The sequence below is a fragment of the Carcharodon carcharias genome, chromosome 27 (genome assembly GCF_017639515.1).
Source record: "Carcharodon carcharias isolate sCarCar2 chromosome 27, sCarCar2.pri, whole genome shotgun sequence".
Taxonomy (NCBI): domain Eukaryota; kingdom Metazoa; phylum Chordata; class Chondrichthyes; order Lamniformes; family Lamnidae; genus Carcharodon; species Carcharodon carcharias.
In genome coordinates, this window is record NC_054493.1 from 14,269,709 (window position 1) to 14,284,152 (window position 14,444).

At 46.3% G+C, this 14,444-nt stretch overlaps 1 long non-coding RNA gene across 1 annotated transcript; it reads right to left on the reverse strand.

Annotated features, from left to right (window-relative positions):
• Nucleotides 1–5,738: 5,738 nt before the first annotated feature.
• Nucleotides 5,739–13,655, reverse strand: LOC121270453. The gene is made up of 3 exons (XR_005941536.1): nucleotides 13,498–13,655; nucleotides 10,757–13,104; nucleotides 5,739–7,755 (listed from the first exon to the last, which is right to left on the reverse strand). It is a non-coding gene; the product is annotated as an uncharacterized LOC121270453 (long non-coding RNA).
• Nucleotides 13,656–14,444: the final 789 nt, after the last annotated feature.

Below are 14,444 nucleotides of genomic sequence, written 5' to 3' on the forward strand. Positions count from 1 at the left end.
GGAAGTTATACTGATTCCATTAGTCCAAGGATGATAATGTATTTCTGAAGAACTCAGTTTAATTAATTGAGTTATTCTAAAGTAAGAGAGTCTCAGTAGTCTCGCCCTTGTGGGCAAGTTGCTAACTTTTGATATCACAATATAATGTGAAAACAAGCTGAAGATCACACGTCGAGGTAGGAGAAGGGTATGTGAACTGTACCTAGAGTTTGGGTTTGAAGGATTTGATCGAACTTAACACTGAGCTGGGAACTGTATCGTAGTCAAGTCCCCAGCTACCATTGCCCAGTGTGTGGGTTTAAATAATATATACACTGAATAAATCTGTGATGTCCGACCCTAATAGTTCTAGAACCTTCCTAAATGAGGAGTAGATGGAACATTGAATCATAAATAAATCATTACATCCTCTAACAATCTCCAATTTAGTTCATCTGCTGTGACTGCTCTCACATCCTCAGAGATTTGTATGTCTTTTATTTCTCTACTTTCTCTTGATTGTCTCCTTTATTATTATCACTTTTCTCATTGACCAACCTTGTGATCACCAGTCAACTTTATAATCATTTTTTTCCTTATATTCTGTAAGTTCATTCTCTCTCTCTTTGTCCTATTACTCTGTTCCTCCCTGTAAGCTGTCCATCTGCAAAGTTTCCCACAACTAAGGGCTTCCTGTGACCAATTCTCCCTTCTGTACAGACATGCTCCATCCACTCACCAGTTCTTGTTCAGTCACAGACACTACCTGAAAAGTCACAATTACCATCCCTTTGTCAGCATTCCCTAAACAGTCTTCATTTCTCAATTTACAGACACTCCCTGACCAGTTTCAATTTACTGATGTTCCCTGCCCAGTCTCATTTCCCCTCCTTTTACAGATGATCCCTGACCAGTCTCCATTTCTCCTCCATTTACAGACACTCGCTGACCAGTCTCCATTTCTCCTCCATTTCCAGACACTTCCTGACCATTTCTCTTCCATTTACACATGTTCCCTGACCAGCCTCCATTTCCAGACATTCCCTGACCAGTCTTCATTTCTGTTCCATTTACAGACATTCCCTCACCATTTCTCCTCCATTTGCAGATATTCCCTGACCAGGCTCCGTTTCTCCTCCATTTATAGAAGCTCCCTGACCAGTCTCCATTTCTCCTCCATTTACAGAAGCTCCCTGACCAGACTCCATTTCTCCTCCATTTATGGACATTCCCTGACCAGTCTCCATTTCTCCTTCATTTACAGACACTCACTGACCTTTCTCCATTTCTCCTCCATTTACAGACACTCCCTGACCAGTCTCCATTTCTCCTACTTTTATGGACATTCGTTAAACAGTCAAAATTCTCCTAGATGTTTGTGAATGGTGATAGTTTACAAAGAGTAGAAGATCAGAACAGTAAAGAGGTGGAAGATTCAAGTTAGCACCTTCTCTTAATAAGCAGTGGATTTAAAAGTCCAATGTCAGCAACTTCAATACTTTATTAATACAAGCTGAGCAGATTCTCTGTCCTCTGCCGTATCTTATATTGATCCATCAATCAGAGTAAACATCCAAGTCCCACGTGTCCACAGTCACTTACACAAGGTCAGCCTGCTGGATGGAGCCTCGGGCACCCCGAGCTTGATCTCTGGTGTCTCCAGTTCTGACTGCTCCCTTACATCACAACCCCTTCACTTTTATACCCTGCAGTGATCCAGCTCTGGCCCCTGACTCTTCTTTGTCTTCTCTGCTGGGTTTTGGTAGAAAACGAGGAACTAACAGCTGGAATTTCTCTAATCTGTGATTTACAGGACACATTCCCTGGATCCCAGCAGTTACTTTTCATCACAAAAACAGAATTACCTGGAAAAACTCAGCAGGTCAGGCAGCATCGGCGGAGAAGAGCAAAGTTGATGTTTCGATCCTCATGACCCTTCAACAGAACTTTTGGTCAGTAATTTTCTCATTCTCTCTAAGCTCCCCTGTCTGCTCTTAATTCTGTTATTTCTTATAATTTTACAATTACAGGTATAAACATCACACAATATAATGTCACCTATTCTATTCTTCACTTTGATTTAAGTTTCTAATCTGGTTAATAACAGACAAACTCTGTCCTTTCCCCTAATCTGATTAGCGTTTCCAATGATAAAAACAAAAAAACTGTGGATGCTGGAAATCCAAAACAAAAACAGAATTACCTGGAAAAACTCAGCAGGTCTGGCAGCATCGGCTGAGAAGAAAAGAGTTGACGTTTTGAGTCCTCATGACCCTTCAACAGAACTGAGTGATTCCAAGGAAGGGGTGAAATATAAGCTGGTTTAAAGTGTATGGCGGGGGGGGGGTTTGGGTGGGGGGAGAGAAGTGGAAGGGGTTGGTGTGCTTGTAGGGACAAACAAGCAGTGATAGAAGCAGATCTTCAAAAGATGTCACAGACTACAGAACAAAAGAACACATAGGTGTTAAAGTTGGTGATATTATCTAAACGAATGTGCTAATTAAGAATGAATGGTAGGGCACTCAAGGTATAGCTCTAGTGGGGGTAGGGGGAGCATAAAAGATTTAAAAATAATGGAAATAGGTGGGAAAAGAAAAATCTATATAATTTATTGGAAAAAACAAAAGGAAGGGGGAAGAAACAGAAAGGGGGTGGGGATGGAGGAGGGAGCTCAAGACCTAAAGTTGTTGAACTCAATATTCAGTCCGGAAGGCTGTAAAATGCCTAGTCGGAAGATGAGATGTTGTTCCTCCAGTTTGCGCTGGGCTTCACTGGAACAATGCAGCAAGCCAAGGACAGACATGTGGGCAAGAGAGCAGGGTGGAGTGTTAAAATGGCAAGCGACAGGGAGGTTTGGGTCATTCTTGCGGACAGACCGCAGGTGTTCTGCGAAGCGGTCGCCCAGTTTACGTTTGGTCTCTCCAATGTAGAGGACACCACATTGGGAGCAACGAATGCAGTAGACTAAGTTGGGGGAAATGCAAGTGAAATGCTGCTTCACTTGAAAGGAGTGTTTGGGCCCTTGGACGGTGAGGAGAGAGGAAGTGAAGGGGCAGGTGTTACATCTTTTGCGTGGGCATGGGGTGGTGCCATAGGAGGGGGTTGAGGAGTAGGGGGTGATGGAGGAGTGGACCAGGGTGTCCTGGAGGGAATGATCCCTATGGAATGCCAACAGGGGGGGTGAAGGGAAGATGTGTTTGGTGGTGGCATCATGCTGGAGTTGGCAGAGGATGATCCTTTGAATGCGGAGGCTGGTGGGGTGATAAGTGAGGACAAGGGGGACCCTATCATGTTTCTGGGAGGGAGGAGAAGGCGTGAGGGCGGATGCGCAGGAGATGGCCCTATCAACGACCGTGGGTGGAAAACCTCGGTTAAGGAAGAAGGAGGACATGTCAGAGGAACTGTTTTTGAAGGTAGCATCATCAGAACAGATGCGACGGAGGCAAATGAACTGAGAGAATGGGATGGAGTCCTTACAGGAAGCGGGGTGTGAGGCGCTGTAGTCAAGGTCTCGACTACAGCGCCTCACACCCCGCTTCCTGTAAGGACTCCATCCCATTCTCTCAGTTCTTTCGCCTCCGTTGCATCTGTTCCAATGATGCTACCTTCAAAAACAGTTCCTCTGACATGTCCTCCTTCTTCCTTAACCGAGGTTTTCCACCCACGGTCGTTGACAGGGCCCTCAACCATGTCCGGCCCATCTCCCGCGCATCCGCCCTCACGCCTTCTCCTCCCTCCCAGAAACATGATAGGGTCCCCCTTGTCCTCACTTACCACCCCACCAGCCTCCGCATTCAAAGGATCATCCTCCGTCATTTCCGCCAACTCCAGCATGATGCCACCACCAAACACATCTTCCCTTCACCCCTCCTATTGGCATTCCGTAGGGATCGTTCCCTCCGGGACACCCTGGTCCACTCCTCCATCACCCCCTACTCCTCAACCCCCTCCTATGGCATCACCCCATGCCCACGCAAAAGATGTAACACCTGTCCCTTCACTTCTTCTCTCCTCACCGTCCAAGGGCCCAAACACTCCTTTCAAGTGAAGCAGCATTTCACTTGCATTTCCCCCAACTTAGTCTACTGCATTCGTTGCTCCCAATGTGGTCTCCTCTACATTGGAGAGACCAAATGTAAACTGGGCGACCGCTTTGCAGAACACCTGCGGCCTGTCCGCAAGAATGACCCAAACTTCCCTGTCGCTTGCCATTTTAACACTCCACCCTGCTCTCTTGCCCACATGTCTGTCCTTGGCTTGCTGCATTGTTCCAGTGAAGCCCAACTCAAACTAGAGGAACAACACCTCATCTTCCGACTAGGCACTTTACAGCCTTCCGGACTGAATATTGAGTTCAACAACTTTAGGTCTTGAGCTCCCTCCTCCATCCCCACCCCCTTTCTGTTTCTTCCCCCTTCCTTTTGTTTTTTCCAATAAATTATAGATTTTTCTTTTCCTACCTATTTCCATTATTTTTAAATCTTTTATGCTCCCCCCACCCCCACTAGAGCTATACCTTGAGTGCCCTACCATCCATTCTTAATTAGCACATTTGTTTAGATAATATCACCAACTTTAACACCTATGTGTTCTTTTGTTCTGTTGTCTGTGACATCTTTTGATGATCTGCTTCTATCACTGCTTGTTTGTCCCTACACCCACACCAACCCCCTCACTTCTCTCCCCCCACCCAAAACCCGCCCCCCCACACACACCTTAAACCAGCTTATATTTCACCCCTTCCTTGGATTCACTCAATTCTGTTGAAGGGTCATGAGGACTTGAAACGTCAACTCTTTTCTTCTCCGCCGATGCTGCCAGACCTGCTGAGTTTTTCCAGGTAATTCTGTTTTTGTTTTAGAGTTTCCAATGAGCTGATTCTGTGGAATGGAATGTCTTATCAGTGTTGCCATGGTGACCTGTCTGCAGTGAAGAACCTGTTTGAGTTTCTAACTCAGACTAAACTTCCTTATCCCATAATACACATTGTATTACAGCCCTTACTTCAGTATATCATAGCCACGTTACAAGGGGTTTAGATACAGAAATCTTTAAAACTGGTGGATGTTTCCACGCTGTTTGAAAACATTACCCTACATTTTATAAAATAATCTTCTCAATCATTGGCCAGGCTGCAGTTAGAAAATTGAGTCAATCTTAGGAGATCTGACACCAGGAAGGATGTCAAGGCCATTGAACGGGTGCAGCAGAGATTCATTGCCACAGATGAGAGGCTACACCACAAAAAGAGGCTATTCGGCCCTTGGTGGCTTTGCCAGCTTTTTGGTCCACCAATCTAATTAGTCCCACTCCCCTGCTGTTTCCCTTTGGCCCTGTCAATGTTTTCCTTCAAGCATTTCTCCAATTGCCTTTTGAAAGTTACTATTGAATCTTCTCCCATCAAACTTTCAGGCAGTGTATTCCAGATTAGAAAAAGTCATTGTGAAATGAAATGATTCCTCATGGTGATCTCTCTGCTGTGAAGCTCCTGTTTGAGATTCTTAGTTCTAACTTCTCTTTCCCATGAGCAGGAACTAGAGAAACTGGGAATCTTTTCATTAGAATGAAGCAGGGTGAGGGGAGACGTGAGCAAAGTGTTCAAAGCTTGATCAAAGACATGATCCAAAATGTTACAGACACGCCTTGACTTGCAGGATCCCTTTGACATCTGTCATTGGGAAATGCTAGAATCCATTATTGAGGAGGTAGTATCAAGGCACTTAGAAAATCCGAATACAATCAGGCAGAGTCAACATTGTTTTATAAAAGCAAAGTCATGTTTGACAAATTTATTAGTGTTCTTTCAGGATGTAACATATAGGGTGGATAAATTGGTACCAACAGATGTAGTGCATTTGAATTTCCAAACAACATTTGATAAAGTGCGACTTAGAAGGCTGCTTGCTGCACAAGACAAGAGCTCATGGTTTTGGGAGTGATATATTAGCCTGGTTAGAGCATTAGTTAACTAACAGGGAGCAGATAAATGGACCATTTTCAGTTTGGCAAACTAACTAGTGGACAGCCAAAGGATTCAGTGCTGGGGTCTCAACTATTTACAACTTATATCAATAACTGGGATGAAGGGACTGACTGTATTGTAGTCACATTTGCTAATGGTACAAAGATAAGTAGGAAAGTAAGTTGTGAGGATGATACAGAGTGTATTTTGTAGTGCTCCCTCCCCACTCTCTGTACTATTATTTTACAGAAGCTGGACAGATTCCCCGCCTGCCATGAGGCATTTTAAAATCAGATTCATTCATCCCGCCTTTCTTTGGGTCTTTATCTCTTTGCTCCAGGCTCTGTGATGGTTCCTGTGTGTTCAGCTCTCAGCTGCAGGCAGTACCTGGTTCAGTTTTACCCTGCACAGCTATGTCTGTGATGTCGCATTCATCTCACATTTATAAAGCTACTTTCATGCAGTGAGAAACAACCCAAGGGACTTCACAGAGTGATGACCCTGAACCACAGAAGGAGATATGAGGATGTTATACCAAGTGCCCCATCTGCCCTCTCAGGCAGATGTGAAAGGTCCCACAGTCAGTATTTCAAAGGAGAGCAGGGAAGTTCTCCCCGGTGAGGCCAATGTTCCACCCTCAACCAATTTCACTAAAAACAGATCACCTCTCTGGTCATGATCACATTGCTGTTTGTGGAGGCTTATGGAGTACAGAAATGTCCTGAGGCTGTGAATAGAGCGACATAAATGCAAATTCTGTCAACTCTAGCCCAGTTACTGTGGTTATCAGCAATAACATCAACATTCCCCAATATCATAATTAACAAGGTTCTCTCCTGAATCTGATTAACAGCAGCAGAATCAGAGTAGTGCAGTCACATGTGAACTCATTGGTGTTTCACCAGATTGAATGATCAATTAAATCTCTTCCCACACTCAGGACAGGTGAAGGGTCTCTCCCCGGTGTGAATTTGCTGCTGTTTCACCAGGTTGGATGATCGATTCAATCCCTTCCAACTCACGGAGCAGGTGAAGGGTCTCTGCCCAGTGTGAACTCCCTGGTGTACCCACAAGGGGGAAGATTGAGTGAATCCTTATCCACACACAGAGCAGGTGAACAGTCTCTCCCTATTAGGGCTGCATCCAGTGCGGAGGGGCAATTGAATCCCTTCCTGCACTCCCCACATTTACACAGCCTCTCCCTGTCTTGGTTACACTTGTGGTTCCGCAGGTCAATTGGTCGAATCCACATCCACACATGGAACACGTGTACAGTTTGTCCGCGTTGTGAATGCTGCTCTCCCCTTCCACATTGCACACTCTGCTGCACTGCTTTCACACAAACCCCGGTCACCTCAGGCTTGGACCTGAGAGAATGGAGAATGACCAGTTCAGAGGGAGATAGGTCAGAGTGAGTGAAGGGAACAGAGAAATTTAGCTGGCCAATGTCACGCTGGCAGATCTGAATGAAAAGCTAGAGAGATCCAGAAAGTAAAAGGAAATTTGTCCATTCTGAACCTTCCTCCTCCATTTGCAGCAACTACTTGTAAAGTTACACGACCCTATCGTCCATCATGAAAGACAGGATGGTGGTGAGAGGGAGTCTGGTCTAATGGGGAACTGCCTGGCAACAATGTTTTCATTGGCTCCTGAACAGGGTTTGTGTGAGAGCAGTGCAGCAGAAAAGCTCCTAGCCTGAAAGGAAAAAGACTTAAAACCTCTTTCTCCAGTGTAAGATTCCAGTAATTTTATAATGATAGCCAGCTGGCTTTTTCTCCTCAGATCTCGATAACCTGCTCTTTCTCTGAAAACTCCTGTCAAGAGGCAAAGGGAAAAATCACAGTTAGAGATGTTGAAAGGCAAGTGCTCAACCAGTGAACTAAAGACTGAAAGTGCTGGAAGACCACCTCATGTCATCAACAAAGAACTGAAAGGAATTTGGAAGACATCGATCAAAATCAACCCAACAAATCCTGTACTCTGGAATTGGTGCTATTGAACCGGCCTATCCCACCCTTAAAATCCATGTTTCTGTGGGTCTTATGTGTCCTGTATGTGTGTGTAAAGGGATTTATGGAGGGTTAGAGTTTAGGTTATAAAGTTTGAAACGAGCAGTTCATATTTCTTTCTTTTGCCACTGGTTAAGACAAGTTGTTCAATAAACAGTTATTTACTTATTCAGTTTACAAACCTGATGCTCATATTCTGTTAACCTAAATTACACAATTAGGTGGGTTGATCAAACTTTTTCACACTTGTCGCAGCTCAGGGTGTAGTGGGGCTTGATATTGCAGCTCACTATCCCCAGTGAGTCAGTGACAGTGTCACTGTCCCTTAAATGACAAGTAAACAGAAGGTTCAAGTCCCTTTAAATATGCAGATCACCTGCCGGGCACCACGCATGCTCAGTCACCACAAAACATTCACCCCGACAGTGCATCTGAGTGCTGGGCTTCTGGGGCAGGCAGCCGCTGAGGGGCCGAATCAGCGACAGAAAGTGAGGTTTCCCAAACCGAGTGAGCTTGAAGATGGGGTAGGGGTGGAGAGGCGGGTGGAGAGAGAGAGAGAATCAAATAAAATAAAATACAAATCTGAGAGTCCGATCGGGGCTAAAGGGGAAGCAAATGGAGGATATGCAGCGTGAGCAGGGAACACCACGTGATCATTACGGGGTGATGACTGATGCGTGCTCCGACCAATAAAGGGAGTGGGGCGGGTGGGACGGGAGAACTGAGAGGGCGGCAGGTCCTCCAAAAATTGCGGCCCTGTAATGGGGCGGGGCCTAGTGCGTAGTGTGGAGCTCAGGTGCGCTGATGTGGATTGTGAGGCGCTGTCCCCAGGTGAGAGCAACTGAGTCAGCACAGAGCTGGTACTGGAAGCTAAGGCTGTTCTGGGACAGGGGGCACAGGGGGAGGGGCATCACAGCCAAATTACATATATAAATAAATGTTATATATAGAGAGAATTGTATATACTTAATCCACAGGGGCCTGGGGATGATCGGTAAAATAAACAATAATTAAAGTGTTTCTTATAAATATGTTATGTATTAATTATATTTAAAGTGTTTTATGTCTCCAGTTGTTCGAACACAGACTCAGTGTTTCTGAGCTCCAGGAGCAGCTGGAGTTACTAAGGGACATAAGAACATAGGAGCAGGAGTGGACCATTCAATCCCTCAAGCCTTCTCTGCCATCCCACTGGATCGTGGCTGATCTTCTACCTCAACATCATTTTCCTGCACTATCCCCATGTCCTTTGGTATCATTAGTATCGATAAATCTCTCGATTTCTGTCTTGAACATATTCGATGATTGAGCCTTCACTGCCCTCTGGGGTAGAGAATTCCAAAGATTCACCATCCTCTGAGTGAAGAAATTCCTTCTCATCTCAGTACTAAATGACCTGCCCCTTATTCTGAGACTATGTCCCCTGGTTCTAGGTGCCCAGCCAGGGTAAGCATCCTTTCTGCATCTTTGTCGAGCCCCTTAAGAACATTGCAAATTCAATGTGATCACCACTCACTCTCCTAAACTCCAGAGAATACAGGTCCAGTCTCAATCACTCCTCATCAGGTAGAAGATCAGCCATGATCCAGTGGGATGGCAGAGAAGGCTCGAGGGATTGAATGGTCCACTCCTACTCCTATGTTCTTATGTTGTAGTAACTCCTGCCACCCCTGGAATCAGTCTGGTGAACCGCCACTGCACCCCCTCTATGGCAAGTATATCCGTCCTTAGGTAAGGAGACCAGAACTGTACACAATACTACAGGTGTGCTCTAACCAAGGTTCTATACAACTGCAGCAAGACCTCTTTACTCCTGTACTCAAATCTCCTTGTGATAAAAGCAAATACACCATTTGCCTTCCTCACTGCTTCCTGCACCTGTATGTTAGCTTCCAGTGACTTATGAACAAGGACAAGGACACCCAGGGCCCTTTGGCCATCAGCACTTCCCAATCTCTCACCATTTAAGGAATACTCTGCATGTTCCTCCTACCAAAGTGGATAACTTCACATTCATCCACATTATATTCTATCTGCCATGTTCTTACCCTCTATGGGAAGCGAGGCTGAGGATTTCCTGGAGCACATGTTCCAGTGGCAGAAGCTCTCCTGTCCCCTCAGGGAAGGAGAGATAGGAGAGATCACTGGAATAGTAAGCGGAGGCAGGTTGGGATCCTCTGGGAGTGGTAGGTGATGAGGCACTCTCAAAGTGGCTTTCAGGTGACGCTGAGGGTGTGGACACCTTGGGGGGGACGAGGCGGGCACAGTGGAGGGGTGTGGAGTGGATCTGGAGCGAATCCACGGCCCTAGGAAAGGGTGCAACAAAGTGTAGCAATTGTAACTCTTTCGAGTACAAACCCGTTTCCATCTGTTTCAGATGAAGTTATATTGTTTCATAGTTTGCCATTGTGAGATTTGAACTCTTGATCTTGGGGTTACAAGCCCAGTACCATAACCACTTGGGGCCATGGTCCATGCGGGTAGGTTAGGTGGAACTATGAGGGTGGGTTCAAATTAACTTTATAGGGTGTTGCAAAAAATTATTGCTTCTTCCATTGGGGTCACTTAAAGAAACATTTCCCCGATTATTCAGTTTTCTTTCCAATCATTGTTGCATTGAAATTGGGTTTTAATAAAACCAGGAGATGGGAATGATACATGGCATGTCAACCTATGGTTAAGGTCAGCCTGACAGTGCTCCCTCCCCACTCCCTGTATTATTATTTTACAGAAGCTGGACAGATTCACACATGTGCCATTAGACATTTTGCAATTGGATTCATTCATCCTGCTTTTTTTCCCTAACCTCTTGCTCTTTGCTCCAGGCTCTGTGACGGTTCCCATTTGGTCAGCTCTCAGCAGCAGCTGGGTCAGCTTTACCCTCTCCTCTTCTTATGCAGGCCTTCGGGATTGAGGGTGACTGGTTTACAGTCTGTTCAATGAGTTCAGAGATGGGTAATAAATCCAATGGGCAATCAGGACACTCCACTAGACGTGGGACAGGTGGTGCTTGAAGGGTTGGATAGATGAGGGGGGTCTGGCGGTTTGTGTGCTCCCTCCAAAGCCTCGACTTCACCTCCACAAGTTCCTGATATGTTCAGTGCCTTCCCGAATGAGTCTCCTCTGTTTTGGTCAGTCACAAGCCAGGGTCTCCCATGAGACTGCGGGAATGTTTGAGCTCTCCAGAGATTCTTTGAGGACATCCCTGAATGGTTCTGCTGTCCTCTCGAGAGTCTCCTGTTGTGACTGAGTTCTGAATAGAGCGGTTGCTTTGAGAGTCTGGTGTCAGCCAGACAAATGACATGCCCTGCACAGCGGAGCTGGTTTAGAGCGATTAGCCCCTTGATACAGGGCAGGTTGACCTGGGAGAGGATCTTGCTGCAGTCCGCCTTCCTCACCATTGCATTTGAAGGATCTTGCACTGGCATCACTGGTGGGACTTCTCCAGTGCCTTGAGGTGCCTTTTATCGGTTGTCCAAATCTCTGAAACATGTGGCAATGCAGGGATCAGTGTAAACCATGACCTTAGTCTCAGGTTTGAGATCCTGGTCCTCAAATACTCTTTTCCTCAGTCAGGCAATGGCTGAGTGGGCACATTGTCTTTGTCTGTCTTTGCCAAGAGAAGGCTCCCAAGATGTGGAAAATGTCCACACTTTCCAGGGTTTCACCATTGATCTTAATGGAGGGAGGGAGGCGCTCTGCTGTGGGAGCTGCTTGGAAGAATTTTCCGAGTGTTAAATTAAAGACCCATTTTCTCATCTGCTTTGGAGAAGAAATCAACAAAATAATCTGGAGCTCAGTTTCTGATCGAGCGCAAACACACACACATACAAGCATCATCTGCTCCAGTGCATCTATGTTTGCAACGTCACATTCATCTCACATTTATAAAGCTTCTTTCACGCAGTGAGAAACAGCCCAAAAGACTTCATAGGAGCAACATAAGGATATATGAGGATATTAAACCGAGGGCCCCGTTTGCCCTCTCAGGAAGATGTAAAAGATCCATTGGCCATTAATTTGAAGGAGAGCAGGGGGATTCTTCCCGGTGAGAATAATATTTCACCCTCAACCAATCTGATTAAAAACAGATCATCTCTGCTTATTATCACATTGCTGTTTGTGGAGGCTTACTGTGCACAAAGACAGCCTGAGATTTTGAGAGGCGCTATAGAAATGCAACCTCAGTTACTGTAGTTAGCAGCAACATCAACAACACTTACCCAATATCATAATTAACAAGGTTCATTCCTGAATCTGATAAAAAGCAGCAGAATCAAAGCAGTGCAGCCACTCGTGAACTGGCTGGTGTTTCACTAGGTTGGATGATTGAATGAATCCCTTCCCACAAATGGAGCAGATCAATGATCTCTTCCCGTGTGCACCTGCTGGTGTCTCAGCAGGGTTGAAGACTCAGCAAATCCCTTTTCACACAGGGAGCAGATGAACGGCCTCTCCCCGGTGTGAACTCGCTGGTGTCGCAGCAGGTTGGACGCTTGAGTGAATCTCTTCTCACAAACGGGGCAGCTGAAGGGCCTTTCCCTGGTATGAGTTCGCTGGTGTCTCAGTAGGTGAGAGATTTGAGTGAATCTCTCCCCACACTTGGGGCAGGTGAACGATCTCTCCCCTGTGTGAACTCGCTGGTGTTTCAGCAGGTCGGATGAATCAGAAAATCCCCTCCCACACACAGAGCAAGTGAAGGGTCTCTCCCCAGCGTGAACTTTATGGTGTCTCAGCAGGTGGGAAAATCGAGTGAATCCCTTCCCACACATGGAGCAGATGAACAGTCTCTCTTCACTATGAACTTGCTGGTGTGACCGCAGATTGCAAAATCGAACAAATCCCTTCCCACACACAGAGCAGGTAAATGGCCTCTCCCCGGTGTGAATGCGTCGATGAGTTTCCGGCTCAGAGGGGGTAACTGAACCCCTTCCCGCAGTCCCCACATTTACATGGCCTCTCCCTATTTTGGATACATTTGTGCCTCCCCAGGTCATACGCTCGGTTGAATCCATGCCCACACACAGAACATGTGTAATGTTTGTCCATGCGGTATATGCTGCTCTCCCCCTCCATATTGCCGATGACCTTCATGTCCTGATGAATCACATGACTCGATGTTTGATCTGAGTTTCCCATCTGTAAACCCTCTGCCTGTAAAACAAGTTTACATCGGTAATAACTTTATAAAAGAAATGCAGGAAAAATTCAGGATTTCAAATTTTCTTACTTTACTTCTTTCTTACTTTGATTGCTCGAAAACCCGCGCTTCCTCCCTCTCCACTGAAATCAATCTCTTTCTCACACTGTCACTGTCCCTTTTAATCACAGGGTCCCTTTAATTATGCAGATCACCAGCAGGGCGCCGCGCATGCTCAGTTGGCTCAAACCAACCCTGGGCAGCAATGCGCCTGCGCGCTGGAAGGCGACGGTTGAGGCCTAATCACCGATGGAAAGTGGGTTTTCCCAAACCGATTGAGCGAGCAACAGGAAGGAGTAAGGGTGGAGAGAAAGAGAGAGGGGGGGGGAATCAAATAAAATACAAACCCAAGAGTCCGACTAAGGCTAACAGGACCCCGAGTGGAGCGAGTGGGTACGGTGGCGACGCCCCTGATCGACCACATGATCGGGGGCGGGGGCTGAGCAATGACTGACGTGCGCTCCGACCAATAGAGACCTAGCGAGGTGGGCCTGGAGGACCAATGGGGCAAATGGTCGTCCAATCAATGTCGGCACGGCAAGGGGGCGGGGCCTCGTGCGGAGCTCAGGTGCGCTGGAGGCCGATTGTGACGTTGGCACAAGAGGCGGTCCGTCGGCTCGTGAAGCAACTCCTGCAGATGCTGCAAAAGCTGAGCCAGCATCGAACTTTGTCCCAGATGATCAGGGAGCTGGGTTTATCCTCCACCCTGCTTTTGTTGAACAAGGATGGGACATTTGTAATTATCCAGTCCTCTGACACCACTCCCTGTGTCTAAGGAGGATTGGTAAGATAATGGCAAGTGCCTCTGCAATTTTAGCCCTACCTTCCCTCAGCATCCTTGGATACCTGTTTACTCACTTGAAGAGAGAACAGGAAGAAAACAGAGAATGCTGTTCTGACAGCATCTGAGGAGAGAGAAACACAGTCAATGTTTCGAGCCTGTATGATCCTCTTTCAGAGAACAAGAAGATCCCATCAAACAAATCATCTTTACCCAGTTTCGTTCTGCCCTTGGGATTCCTTGTGTGGTTGGAGGCTGGGATTGGTCAACACAATCTCGGCCTCTGGGGTTGTGTGTTTTACACTGAGGGGGTAAAAGGGGCTTTTCTGGCAGCCATAGGCAAGGAAGCACTGTGGTGACTCTTTTTTTAAATTTAAATTATTTATAAAATGACCCCTCCCCATCCCTCTCCCAGTTACAACAACCCTCCTATTTCAATATAAAATAAAAAAAAATTGGGATGTCGGCAATGCCAATGGAGGATGAAGAGCCCAAGATGGTGGCAGATGCATT